This window comes from Xenopus tropicalis, chromosome 5, assembly GCF_000004195.4.
Source record: "Xenopus tropicalis strain Nigerian chromosome 5, UCB_Xtro_10.0, whole genome shotgun sequence".
Taxonomy (NCBI): domain Eukaryota; kingdom Metazoa; phylum Chordata; class Amphibia; order Anura; family Pipidae; genus Xenopus; species Xenopus tropicalis.
This window is the reverse complement of record NC_030681.2, coordinates 73,963,751-73,976,865: the sequence shown is the minus strand read 5'-3', so window position 1 is coordinate 73,976,865 and position 13,115 is coordinate 73,963,751. Positions and strand designations below refer to the sequence as shown.

The window sequence follows — 13,115 nt, the reverse complement described above, 5'->3', positions numbered from 1 at the left end:
TTTTTTTAATCAAGTATCCAAGTGTGGATTGGCTGTCAGTGACCAACGGGAAAAATACTAAATACACTTTTAGTTCCTAAATCTTGGAATTTTTATAGTTTTTATTTAATTTTAGACTAAGTTTCATTATTTTGCTTGTCTTGGCTCTTATCTAGTAGTGCAGTTATAGACTATAAACCATGTGTGCTTAAACCTGTGTTACTTTAGGCTACTCCAGTAAACCTGATCCATTCTTGAATAAAGTTCTATATTTGTTACTTTTTGACACTTTCTTGACGTGCTTGCAACTTACTTAATGCTACCGCGGCTTATTTGATGCAATTTTGACTTTTTTGATGCCACCGTGACTTTTTTGCCGCGACTACAACTTTTTAAATGTGACTTTTTTATGGGACTGCAACTCACTAAGCAAATTTATATTGAAGTTAATTTTTGCCTCACCAATGCTGAAATGTGGAATTATTATTATTATTATTAACATTTATTTATAAGCTCCAACATATGGGTTTCATACATTGGACATACAGAGTAACATATAAAGCAATCAATAACCGATACAAGAGGTAAGTTTTGCAGCAAATCCATGCCAGGCAAAAAAAATTCACTCATTACAAATTCTGATCTGTGTTCAACCTCCCATTAAATGACTACTGACCACCTGATCCTGATGATTCATGTCTCTGTGCCTTTTGGTTTTTGGGAGTTTGTACTTTAAGGCTGATGCCACACATAGGGGCACATTTACTAATCCACGAACGTCCGAAAAGCGTCCGAATGCGTTTTTTCCGTAATGATCGGTATTTTGCGACTTTTTCGAGCGCTCAATACGAAAGTCGCGACAATTCGCAAAAGTCGTACTGGCTATGAAAAAGTCGCGACAATTCACGAAATTTGTAATGGCAATGAAAAAGTCGCGACAATTCACGAAAGTCATAATGGCTACGAAAAAGCCGCGACAATTCACGAAATTTGTAATGGCAATGCAAAAGTCGCGACAATTCGCGCAAGTCGTAACGGCTACGAAAAAGTCGCAAAAAATACGAAAAAGTTGCAAAATGTTCGTTTTCCAATCCGAATTTTTCCCATTCGGATTCGTGGATTAGTAAATCAGCCCCATAGTGTATGGCGTATATTTTCGGCAAGCTATCACCATACACTCCTACCTGTGCTTGCACCCGAATGAATGGAATACGCTCAGGTGCAGGTACATGTAGCCAATATCCGCCAAAAAACATGAGATTTCATTTCATTCATTCAGGTGCAGGCACAGATAGGAGCGTATGGCGATATTTTGGGCAAGCGTTTTTCACCTTGCCGAAAATATACGCCATACACTATGTGGGCATCAGCCTTAATTTACTTCTCTTCTTAGTGAAGCACAAATGAGTGACAGTACTTTTGAAACATCTGTAAGATTACTGAACGTGTTGGCTTGACAAAGCCTAGAGATCCTGGGGCTGGTAGAATTCCTCTCCTTAGTTCCCTGCCCTACTGTGTCGTTGCCAGGTTTCAGAGCTCTAGCAATATTCCAGTAAGTTGGCATAAAGCAGACCTCTATTATTTATAAGAAACTGTCATGTTGTAGCTCATGACAAATGTACACTTCAGCAGGACCAGACACACCAGTGAAAATAACAAAGCATAAAGCTGAAATTAAAAGAACTCTGCTTTAGTTCTCCATTAATGTGGACTCTTTTGCTATATGTTTAGTAGATTTCCCATTACATTTCTCTAACCCAACCTCATGTTCTAGCAATTAACCTTTCTCCAAGTTATATTTTTATTCAACTTTGATAGAAATATCGATCTCCTTTTCAAACACATGTAGGTGCTGAATTCTGTGCTGTTTTCTAGCCTTTCACAAATGCAAGACAAAAGGCTACTCATTTCTGTGATCTTTTTTGTTTTTCTTATTAATGTCCCTGTACAGTTCAGAAGAAAGCTGAAGTAGTGGAAAAGAGCATTTAAAAGCATTCAAAAGCAGTTTCATATTTCTCTGTTTGTACTCTATTTCTACTACCAGAATATAAAAAAGCTAATTTAAAAGTATCTAAAAATTTTCTTAATGAAGCTTCTGAAATTAAAGCTATATTATGACATCCATCATTAAGTAACCTTTTTGGTTTTTAGAGTCACCTAGCCCCATTCCAGCAATGTCCTGTCACTTTTAAACAGATACTGATATGCCAAAAATCTGTTAGTTTGGGGCTGCACAAACCCCATATGGCCAAAAGTATCAGCACATATTTTTAGCCAAAAGTATCCATACACTCTGTCCAAACACTCCCCTTCACTGAGACACAGGAACAGCCGAGGGACAAGAACAGCCGGTCATATGACTGAACAGCTGAGAGAAGTAGCTGTGAGTGAGGCGCCTAAGATTTCCCTGCGCATCTGGGCTACAGCACTCGGTATGGGGGGGCACTGGCGGCAGGGGCTGCGCTCTGTTCTACTCCTCAGCATCGCTTGTGTATCACTGCACAGCTTTAGCTCTACCCGGTAGCGGGTGGCGGCGGGGGGTGCGCCGGTGTCTTCTGCGAGCACAGGTGTGTGGCGACCTGGGGGGGGATGGTGCGCGGGTGTTTGGTGCGCAGGGGGGGGTTGCAAGCCCAGGTGTTTGGGTATCCAAGATGGCGGCCGTGATAGACTACACTAACTGTGAAATTAAAAGAAAATTTTGGGGAGAAGTTAGTATTATTTTAAAAAATAAAGTTGTCGATTTGCTACAGGAAAGGGGGCTCTACAACATATTAGGTAGAATAGTAGAAGCCTTTCCTTGCTCTTTAAGGTCAGCTGGACCCGCGGGACACCAGGAAAAATCTGGTGGGCACTGGCCCTTGTGGGCCCCACCAACCCAAGCCTGCTCTCTGCTCTTTGGGTTCTCCACCCCTGACCATGGCCATAAGTAGGAAGTAACATGAAGAGGAGGGAGGGGGCAGTATGTGGAGACAGGTGGTGGGTTTAGTGCAGTAGGTAGCAATTGGGGTGGGGCCCCTGAAGTGGAAGTCCTGGTGGGCCCTGGACACCCCAGTCCAACACTGCATGACTGCTGAGTGCCAAACTGTCTTTGAAACCAGCATAACTACTTATAGAGAGTGTGAGGTTTTTATTTGCGATCAGATGCAATCCTAACATCCCTATATGCAAGGCCAGGTGGCATCAGGAGTGGTGTAAAGGTCACAGCCATTGCATTCAGTGGAACAGTGGAGATGTGTCCATGAAAATGATAAGCCGCATTTTAAACATCAAATAGAATCCACTGGAGAGCTCAGTTTGCGCAAACAAGTGTTGGTCTTCATTTAGAGATGCATAACACTACTGTCTCGGACCACATGGGTCCTTCTTCTGGTGCATAACTGCATTTTACATTTAGAAGTCAGACAGAAGAATCTCGGTTTGACTAAAAGCATAATGCAGACAATAATATTTAGTGGTTAAGGTGTTTCAGCTGAATAATGTCCCCTTGCACAACTAATGTTCTGCACAGAGTGAGTTTTATGATGTGAAAATGGCTCGCACAGATCCATGACCTAAACCCAACTGAACAACAGTGTTTCTGTGTCTACTGGAAAGCCTTTCCAAAGCATCTAAGTCTGGTACAGCAGCAAAGGGTTAGACCAACTTTACAGTTTGGGAAGAAGATGTAGCATATATTATTGTTCAGATTATTCTCCAAAAATATGCTATCATAGATACAGAATACTTGCTGTAGCTATAGGAAGCTCTGCTGTGCAGCAGTTAGTTACTGTCTAGCTTAGTTAAGAGCTCTTCTACTGTTGTTTCTTGTCAAACATTTTTCCATATTCAATGAATGGAGGGATTGGCTTGAAACAAGATAAGGAGCAAGGAAATGCAGTTCTTAATATTATTATTCTTTATTTAAATTCTGCCAACATATTCTGCAGGTCCTTAAAAAGATTATTTATCATTCATAGCAGTTTGGGCCAAATTGGAGCTTACAGTTTAATTCCCTATCACATTTTAACATACTAGGGTCAGTTTTGGTCAGGAACCAATTAACTTTCCTGCTTGTTTTTAGAGTGTTGGAGGAAACCAGTGTACTGTACCTTGAAAAGAATCCTCAGACACAAGGAAAGCATACAGATTCCCTTGCACAACATAAAAAGCTTCAGATGATCCCATAGTTATATGCTTTATACTTTTTTTCTAGAGATAAAAATAATAAAATTATTTGGACTTTTCTTGACTGCGACAGAAATACTACAAATGTTTTATAGGCAGACTGATCCTAAAATGGTCAGTTGAAGCCTGTGAGCCCCACCATTTACATACCATCTAACTAATTACTGATATTCTGTCATAACTTTTTTGGCTCACAATACTGACAGATCTCTCTGGATTATTAAACCATTGAGGTTCACAAATTTCTGTCTGATGTGTATGTGATGAGAATATTAAAGCTTATCTCTTTTAAATGCAATGCCTGCAGGGATGAGGTAAATAAAAAAAGTCCATTAGTCAAAGTGCAGCAGGCTGTGTTTCATCAATAGCACCAGTTTCATTTAGCATAATAGCAATATTAATAATAAGAGACATATTACCACATTTATTATTTTGCAGCAAGTTCCTCAGGTGCAAAGTGCATTTAGTTTTTGCACTTGCCCTTATGATATTCTTAGGTTGCATATAAGAGATTAACCACTTACCCCAATATGTAGTAAAAGGCAGTAAAGCTGGACATACATGCACCGTACCTTTCGTACCATTTTCAGGCTGTGTGTTATCGTCCTGATAATTGAAAGGGACATCCCGTCAAGATATTCTAACCTGTCCAATCGCCATGGTACAATTATCAGGACAATAATTCAGAGCCATGCACAGTATGAAAATTGTATGAAATTGGTGCTTTTATGGCCAGCTTAAGTTTGCCCAGTAGCAGTAACCCATAGCAACCAATAAGATGTTTGCGTTTAAACAGTTGCTACTTGCTGATTGGCTGCTATAGGTTACTTCTCTTGGGCAAACTTTGTGCTTTATTAATATATAACCTTAAAAGACTTTTCTGTTCTGGAGTTGCATATATATAACAGGCCCACTTTGGCCCTTGAGATTTCTGTAACCATGGCTTTTATTTTTGTCAAGGAAGTCATCCGTGCCGACATTAAGGTAATCTGCCATCAACATCACCTTGCAGGACTTTCCACAGCCTCACTGCCCATTTGTGTCACTTCAGTTGCAAAATCTAATTCTCAAAACTTGTCCTTTGTTCTTTCCTGTGTAAAAAAAAGATCCCTTATTGTCTGTCTTTGACCCTTTCACTGCCAGCCGTTTTGGACAAAGTGGAACTTCTACTGCCAGACAGTTACAATATATTGTTTTTTCAGGACAAACTAAGCTTTCAAAATTTGGTAGAATTTTGGTGTGATTCCAGTTCTGTAACAAGATATAGGCTTCTAAATGTCTACAAAATTAAAAAAAAAAATCATATTTTCCATAATATAAACACACATACCAGAGACAAAAATTATTTTATGCACAAAAATACAACTGATTTGGAAAGTCCCATGTCTCCTAAACGCGCCAATACCAAATATATATAGTTTTATGGAGATTTCTCACTTGTATAGGTCAAAAACTCCCAGCAGTACACTACCAAATTTCCAAAGCACTGCTCCAGAAAGCTGCATACTTTAGATTTTAAGGCCAAAAATTCCACTAACAGAAGGTTTATCCCAGAAAATTACACATTTCTGGAAAGAACAGATTCTGGGGAATACAGAATAGGCACAACTGTCTGTCTGTCTACTCCAAACTATCAAGTCACAATGCTTTCCTAAAGTCATTGGTTTTTATCAAAATTTGTGAAGTTTTTAAAAAATCGCTTCAAAGCTTCCAGTCTATAGTATCTTATCTCCTTCAGGTCATGAAGTAACCAAATAAAAAAACCCTAAATATGAATGCCAGGGGTCCCCTGAACAGTTTGATGCCCAATATGTATAGGTTTACCTAAGTATGTAGCATGTAGGGGCCCCAATGGGAACATACCCCCATATTAAGTGTCATTTCAGAAAATCAACACATTTACATTCTTTATGTGGGTAAATGCTACAAAAACGTACGCTCACCCCAGAAAGCCATATATTTTTGGAAGGTACACATTCGCTCGAATAATGGCTACACATTTCCTTTTACTCCAAAGTACCAAGCTGCAAAGGGTTCCTAAGTTTGCCGATTTTTATGATATTTCAGAAAATCGCCTAAAAATGTTGAAGTTTGCCGCATTTATCTCACACAATTTCTTGCGCACAAAGGCAAATCACCCCAAATAGGAACACCTAAGGTCTACTGAACAGTTTGATGCCCAATATGCATAGATATACCAAAGTCTGTGGTATGTACTGACCCCAAAATGAAAATAGCGCATAAGGATTTCTCGCCTGCCAACTCAGCTTTTGCACACAGAGCCCCCTGTCAGTGTATTATGTGCTGTAACGCCCCCAAACTATACAGAAAAACCCAGAAAACCATATATTTTTGGAAAGTACACATTCTGACAAATCCAACAAGGGTAAAGAGTCCTTTCTACACAAAGGTACCAATCTGCAAAGCTTTCCTAAAGTTAGTTGTTTTTATGACATATCAGAAAATAGCCTAAAAATGTTGCAGTTTGCCGCATTCATCTCACACAATTTCTAGCGTACAATGACAAATTCCCCCCCAAATAGGAACACCAGAGGTCTACTGAACAGTTTGATGCCCAATATGCATAGATATACCAAAGTCTGTGGTATGTACTGACCCAAAATGAAAATAGCACATATGGATTTCTTGCCTGCCAACTCAGCTTTTGCACACAGAGCCCCCTGTCAGCGTATTATGTGCAGTAACCCCCCCTAACTATACAGAGACCCCCAGAAAACATTCTGATGAATTCAAAATAGGTAAAGTTATTTTTGTACACAAGTTACACATGGCAAAGCTATGCTAATAACAGATCAGGAACACTTATACAGGGATAAAAATGCAATAAAACCACAAAAATTGTGCAAATCAGCGAAACAACAAAATAAGTCACACAACAGTATTTAGGGAAAATAAACTAAAAATGAGTGGTAAAATGAAAATAAATAAATAAATAATACAAAAAAAAAGTTTGTTTGTACACGTGTGTACATATGTAAAAGTAGTGTGACAGTATGTAAGTGTGTATATAAGTGTATATGAGTGTGCAAAATGAAAAAAAAAAAAAAAGTGCTAAATTGTGTGCTGTATGCAGGTATAAATGTATGTAAGTGTGTGTAAGTGAGTGTAAGTGTGTAAATGCAAAAAAATAAACACACTGACCTGTCCAGAAGCAGGGATCGCATGGTTGGTCGTCCTGCTGCAGTCCTGGTCAGTGGGCCAGACATGCCGCTTCTGCAGAGAGAATCTTTATCTTCCAAAAGACGTACGGCATACATTGTTGGCAGATAAAGCCCTTTCCTGCAACGATGTACGCCGTACATCATTGGCAGTTAAAGGGTTAATGCCCTCTTATGTACAATATTTGTAAAGAGTAATCATGTCCCCTCACAAGTGCCTTTTTTCAGAAAAAAACATAGTTTAATTGTTTCATCCTTTATTTCCACTCTTCTATCAAAGGAGAAGGAAAGGAAGTCCTACAATATAGCTAGTAAATGTTAAAGAACATATAAACCCCCCCACAAAAAATGTAAACAAATGAATGGCCTCTTTGAAATATTTAACCGTTTAACTGCCAATGACGATCTCCATAAAACTATATATATTTGGTATTGGCGCATTCAGGAGACATGGGACTTTCCAAATCAGTTGTATTTTCATGCATAAAATAATTTTTGTTTCTGGTGTATGTGTTTATATTATGGAAAATATTATTTTTTTTCATTTTTTAGACATTTAGAAGCCTATATCTTGTTACAGAATTGGAATTACACAAAAATATATATCCATCATATTTTAAAAGCTTAGGTCGTCCTGAAAAAAACAATATATTGTTTTCCTGGATAAACTAAAAGTCCCCCCGAGGAAAGGCCCCTAAAGTGCAAAATGTTCAAAAACTGTCTGGCAGTAGAAGTTCCGCTTTGTCCAAAATGGCTGGCAGTGAAAGGGTACCTGCCAGGCATGTTATTTTAAGCTTAATAATAAGGCTGCAGCATCCCCTTAATCACTTGGGATTTCTCCTCTAACCCACTCGGACCTCTCCAGAAATTGACTTTGGCTCTTGGCTAACTGAGCATGGTTAGTTCTTCTCAACTCAGGTTACCAAACACACACCCCATTTTAAAAGCCAATGAAGAGATAGCATTGCTGGTTTCCATAGAAATCCTGCTCTAGCATGTTTTTTTTTCCTAACTTCCTGTTCTGAGCTTAGTTTAACTATTACAGGGCAGAATCCGAGCACGACTTTTAATCAAAGTTATGTTCTGCCTCTGTAAGCCTGCATTCTTGATAGCATAAACTTTACAGCACACATGTGCTGTTTGCAGATGTAATTGTCATTAAATGTATACTGTATGTAGTACAAATGATGCCGTTTTGGTGGGGGAGATGGTAGGAAAATATAGGGTTTACATGTCCTCCAACTAAACCGCTTTATTAGTTTCTATAGATTGTCAGCCATACTAAAGATATTGGGCGTTGATGTGCTTTTTGTCCTCATTACTTCGTGGATGCCATCTCACTAAATATCAATTTGGTTTAGTATTGTGCAAGTTCCATGCAGGATGCAGACACTTTTTTAAAAGATGAGATATGGACAACTGGGCAGCAAACCACAGGAGGTTCAGTGCTGACAAATGGTTCAGTGCTGACAAATACAAGATTATGCACTTGGGAAAAATAATACCATCTTACAGCCAAACTGTTCAACACATACTGATTCTGTGTGCATATTTTACTTTATATATGTTTGACATATGTAGGAACATATGTATCAAAATGTGAGATTAGACACACCACAGAATTGCTCACTTTTTATTCATTCCTATAGGATTTTCAGAAGTGTATTTATCAGATGGTGAATTCTAACTTTCACCCATTGATAAATGCATTTTTTAGTGGTGAGCTCTAATTTCACATTTTGATAAATCTGTGTTTAGCATTAATTATTTTTCCCAAGTGCATAATCTTGCATTTGTCACACTGAACATCCTGTGGTTTGCTGCCCAGTTGTCCATATCTTATCTTTTAAAAAAGTGTCTGCATCCTGCATGGAACTTGCACAATACTAAGCAAAGCCAGCTACAAGATCATTCAGTTTGTCCAGAAGTATCTATGTTGGATACAACCATGCTGGTACAAATTTATAGGATATTTCAATATATTATCCCTTATGACATACATCCTCCAAAAGATTTTCTAACACAGATTTCAAATGAATAAGCCTATAGGTATCAGGCTCCTTTGCTGAATAATAGGCATCACATTCATTAATTTACTTCTTGGTGCCATGACACACTTTAAACTTTCTCCCTGCCTCCATCAATCAATTTACCTTCCCCTGCTACCAAAGGCCCAACACTCATATTGAGTTTTTTTATATATTTAAAAAATATTTTAGGTTTTGTTTTACACGTATAGCAATAGCCTTTTCATGTTTTATTTTCATCATCCAGTGTGCATTGTCCCTTATAAAAGTTTCATCTGACCCAGTTACCCTAAACAATATAATTGCTCATTTTCCTTCCTTCCTTTAGTTCAAACTTTTCTAAACAATTAACATCTAGGTGTGTTGTGTCTTTTCCGGCTTACAAGGGGAATATACACAGAGGTATATTTGTAGCATTTTAAATAACAGAAAATAAAATGTAATCTAAGTGAATCTGCATTCTGGTTACCTAATATAGATCCCTCTCAGAAAAACAAGTTAATATTGTAATGAAAGTTAATTTAAGGGTTAACCAAAGCAGCAACTTGTAAAGTTCACCCCTTTTACTGTTTGATTGCTCTAATAGCTTCCCAGTCAACATTTATTGAGTGGTTCATATGCAGACATGCTAGAAATTAAGATTTTAATTTAGGTTGCTATAGAAAGCTTTATATCGAGAACCACCATTAATATATATAAATTACATATATATGTATATCAAATTCTTTTCATAAATGTTTTTCCCATTCATTTTGTTTGAATGGGAAACAAAATGCCCTGTGCTTTGCAAAACTATTTTTCTTCCTGAAAGAGAGTACTCATTATTCTTCATGGAAATCACACAAAACCAAAGTACAACCCTAACAATACGGTATTTTCTAGATTTAATTATCACAATCTTCTTTTCTATATCTTATCAGAAAGTTCTTAGAGATTACAGTTTTGTCTCTTTTATGGCAGTGGAACAGCAGTGCAATAATGGGTACACTGTTTAATTGCATGTATTTGTAGCCAATGTATGTTAGCATACATCTCAACCCATAAACAAAGACCGATGACCTCTTACAGGGTCAGACTGAAAGGAACATGCCATTTTTGAGGATGAGAGTGGGTTCTCAGTACACTACAGGACTGAATCACTGAATAAGTCATATATATTTGTCATATATATTTTACGATGTCTTTCTCCTTTTGAAAAGACATTTTTGCTTTCACCAGGCAGCATATGTGAAATTCCATAGCAAGTCTTGAGTTGCTCCAGCTAAAAGTTAGGGATTTAGTTCTTCCTCTATGTATTTTAAAGTCCTTGTAAAAAATTTATAAGGAATCTCCTTTTGTTCAGTTAGATAATATTTATGCAGTATTTGAAGGGACATTCTCTTACAGAGTAAAATTTTTAAATCTGTGAATATGTTAATTGAAGATCTCTGTGATGGTACGGAGAAGCTCAGCAGTCCAATCAACCTTTTGTAAGTTTTTCCAATGTCAGGGGAAGTCACAAGATATATAGATTTGGTTGTGTTATGGAAATTTAAGATACTGAAAGTCATTTGAGGTAATTAGGTAAGGTTTATTAGACACGTATGTGGGTTCTGAGCAAGAGATAGTCAGAACTACAGAACAAAGATAACACTGGGTTTATATAGACTTTGTGACATAGTAGCATATGTCATAAGAAACGTATGAGCATGGGCATTACCAATTTACCAGTGTATGCACATAGAAATATCTGCAGAGAAAATAAGATCTTTGCGAAAAATAGGTGGTTGTGTCTTCAAGGCTATAGTTGACATAACTAAGGCTAGCTTGAGAACAGAATCCATCCAAGTAAGGGGGGACTGTGGTGAATCTGCACACACAGAATTTATTATTTATCAGTTGTTGCTATTGAGTTGCAATCTATTCGTAACAATATGCCATGCTTTGTAAGTATGAATGGAATTGTCTGTCATGGTTAAATGCATGTTTTTGTTAGGTGGTATGACTTTTATGTGAATGAATAGAGGTTTGTCTGTCATGGTTAAAGGTGTTTTTTGTTGAGGTGTATGATTTAGCATATGTCCTATTGCTTAAATTTATTTTAAAATTATTTCAATTAAATATTACCCAATAAAACAAGACAAGTAAAGCAAAACAGTAGAAAGGTGGCAACTCTATATACTGTACATCTTGGACAGAAAACATAATATTTTAATGAGCTGATCTTGGTAATATTTGTCATGAGGCACTGAAAGCAACATAAACCAACACACAGTACAAAACCTAGCTTTTCTAACTATAGATAAATCAGTGGGAGATTTCAACAATAGGAGCAAAAATAAATGGAATTACTCTGCTGTGTGAGCCTTGACCTCTTTTTGTGCTGATTTTACATTTTACTGTATTCTTTCCGTATTGGTTTTTATTCAGCACAAAATGTATGGGCTTTGAACAGGGCATTAGGAAAATTTCAAAAAAACATCCATTGCAAAAACTGTAGAACTCAAATAAGATTCTGTATTCACATGGTTTACAAACCCATAAGAGGAAACATTCAAGGCATATACTAGGGTTACTTTTTCTTATATTGTTAGAAGTTTCCACTAGTGGATGGTTTCTGCAATTTTCCTTAAAAGAAAATGGTGAGATTAAGGATTTCACATGGCTTTTCTTTAAAGGTTAACATCCTTCATTATTCTGAATAATTAACACTTTGGAACACCCAAAGGCTTCTGATAAAGATGCTATTAACACTGCCATTCAGCATTAAAGGTCAGTTTTTTATTTTTTGGAGTTGCTCCATTTAAAAATGTTGATACCTTCACACTTAGAACAGCAAATGTTTGTTTACTCTATAGTACTAATACAATCTGCAAAAAACTGTTGCTGACCTACTTCTGGACAGTTTTTGCTACTTTTTGTAGTTTTTGTGCTGTACTTTACAAAAAGCAATGGGGACAATTATATAATCTGCAAGTATTATGGGTATATATAACCCTGGTTTCTCTCTAAACATTAAATAAGTTAATCGCTAGCCCTAGATACATTTTCCTCTATTATCCTGCCTTAGCTCTTGTTAGGAAACAACATTAAAATGGGATTGTGGTTTGAAGGCTGCCAGCTGGATGCTGGGAGTGGTAAAGCATCACCATTAGGAGGGCTGCAGATTTCCTGTCCCTGCATTACAAGTTTGCTGCATTCTTACATTATACAATTAAAACCTATTGTTTTGTGTTAGTAAATAGCCATTTTTTCATGTATGGTAACTATATGCAGAAAGGCTCCTGTGCAACATGGGCTACTCACATTGTGGGCCAGCTACATTTCTTTTTTTTTTTTTTTTTTTATAAATTTTACTTTACAATCTAAAAAAACATGAAAAAGAATGAGCAGATAAGTCATAAAAATTAAAAAACATTCCTTCAGAGTTGAAGACATCTTAAGTCAATTGCCATCCATATTAGCATTAACTAACAAAGTGCACATGCAAGCCTTAGACATACAGTAATATAACTTTAATTACCCAGTTTTAAAATGGAACAATCTATACATTCCATATAAGTGTAGACTACTTAGTGAAAGTGTCAGGGTTGGCGTCAAGCCAGAAGGTCGAGACTTTTTCATGTCAATGGACAACACCAAGGTTTGTATGTTATTTTAATCAAATAGAGAGGCTTTTTAACTAGTACTTCAGATGAGCACTGTTGGCACTTGTAGCTTCATCTACTTGGTTATTAACAAATTGACATCAAATAGTGGCATAAAAGGGATAAGATTAGTTACCCTG

General features: G+C 37.1%; 1 protein-coding gene across 1 annotated transcript in view; it reads left to right on the top strand.

Annotated features, from left to right (window-relative positions):
• The window catches only part of slc35f1 (solute carrier family 35 member F1), a 202,905-nt gene that overhangs the window by 131,208 nt on the left and 58,582 nt on the right, over positions 1-13,115 (top strand).